Source organism: Oncorhynchus kisutch, linkage group LG3, assembly GCF_002021735.2.
Source record: "Oncorhynchus kisutch isolate 150728-3 linkage group LG3, Okis_V2, whole genome shotgun sequence".
Lineage (NCBI taxonomy): Eukaryota > Metazoa > Chordata > Actinopteri > Salmoniformes > Salmonidae > Oncorhynchus > Oncorhynchus kisutch.
This window is the reverse complement of record NC_034176.2, coordinates 64,706,326-64,708,451: the sequence shown is the minus strand read 5'-3', so window position 1 is coordinate 64,708,451 and position 2,126 is coordinate 64,706,326.

Below are 2,126 nucleotides of genomic sequence, written 5' to 3'. Positions count from 1 at the left end.
CTTTGTCTCTCCTCTGCCACTATACTGCATGTCTGCCTCTCTGTCTGTAAGGTCTTCCTCTCTTGTCTCCACCATTTCCTTTTCCTGTTGTACCTCTTGCCCCTTCCTTCCTCCTCTGTCATCACCCGTTGCTGTGCAGCTCTGCTACGTAATAGCAATACCCTCTGGACTCTAGTTCTCACAGTAACTTTTGTGATCTCAACTCTGGGAAAATAAACTAAATGGGTCAAATTACGTTATCTAAGTTATTAACTGATCACGTATGAGTCATTTACGGTTTGGCAACTACCATCTACCACAGCTCATAACAGTGTAATGATTCTATCCTACTGATTCTATTTCATGTCCTCTAATATGTCATTGGAACAGGTAACCACTAGAAAGCACTGTTGTTTAGAAAAAGGCTCATATCAAGATATCATGGAAATGACCCAAAAATGCCTCTATGTAATTGTCTAATATGTGGGTTCAGGCATTGGCCAGCATAAACATGTTAAAAAGAACTAAGGCCTACAGCATACCAATATAATTGGAAACACTTTCTTTCTCTTTCTGTCTCCAACTTTCTCACTTGTTCAGGTCACTGAACCAGTTAAACCATCAGCTTCAGGCAGGTTTATGTTGGTATCACAATATGCATGGTGGCTGATTTGATATCTCTCCTATCAGACCACACTGGCTGCTCCATGCTTAATGTCATTCACAACAGGATGAAATCTTGCCTGAATAATCGTATTGCTCAAGGGAGGGTCTGTTTGATCCCCAGTGTTTGGCTCCTATCATATGGCTCACCTCTCTATTGTAAGATAAGGCAGCTTGGTGACAAACAGGCCAAGTTTTACAGGACAGACTGCATTATCTTCCCAATGGAAAGGTTAAGGTGCTCTGAATACCATGACCATCAGTCACATCTCAATCTGACAAACAATGTGACCGTGTGCCAACCTGTCAGATCCAACATGTGACCAATACTGACACAGATTCTAATGAAATCTATCAGTTGAAGGAAATTTAAAAGTTATGTTTCTATTTTAGGAACTTGCTAAATAGCTAGCTATCAGTTGTGATAACCACTTCTATTAATTTGTTTCATACATTTGTATAACCATACCTCTTGACGTCAGTTATTTATCATGGAACAGATGCTTGGGCAAGTGGAGGTACCAGATGCTATATAATACAGTACCTAAGGGTTATCTGCCTATTAACTGGCTAGTGATATTAAATTAAATTACCAGCTGAGAACAAATCATGCAAAGTCATTTAGACTCGGCACACACTCCTTGCTTACGTAATTGAAGAGAACAGAGATGCAGTTTAAAAGCATTTAGCCCAACCAAACTGCACAGATTATCTCTTTGGCATTGGATTACTTGTCTTTCACGGACACAGCATTTAATGCCTGGAGATGGAATTGGTGAGAGCTGGGGTTAATTGAGACCAGTTATGGAGGGCAAGTCAAGTATCACAGTGATAACTTAAGTCTGTTTTGATGTGTGCACATGTGTTTGTGTGTGTCACCGCTGCATCTGAGGAGCCCTCTGCCTGTGAACTTGACTGTCCTTAACCTGGTCACCGTTCTGAAACAACAGCAGTGCATCAGTCAAGATGCATGTTGTTAATTCAGTACGTTATGATCAGCGTATTCTGGGAGTCCACCTGCGAGCCGCACTCATGACCTAACTAAGGTCTCAGATGAGACAGTAGTCTGTCGTGTAGGGTGACAGGGTGCATGGCCCTGGATGGTGGATAGAGAGGTGGGACTCCACTGAGAGGAAAGGGAGCGTTTTAGAGTTGTGTTCTTTGTTATTCTTTGTGTCTGTGGAGATGACCACAGCGGGGAGTTTAGAAGGCACAGAGGAGGCCGGATGCTGAGGTCGAAGGGATGTGGAGGTGTAAGGAGGAGGGCTGTGGGCTCAGCGCTCAGCGCTCCCACTCCTCTTTAACGTGCTCCTCATGCCTCACACCACAGCAGGATCCTCCAGCACAGGGGAAAATCTAACAGAGCTGACACGGCCATGGGAGAACACATGCACTGACAAATAATCACACAAGCCCTATCACAGATCTCTCTCATTAATTGTATCTAGTCTAAAGAGTTACATTCCCACCTCCGCATGTGATCA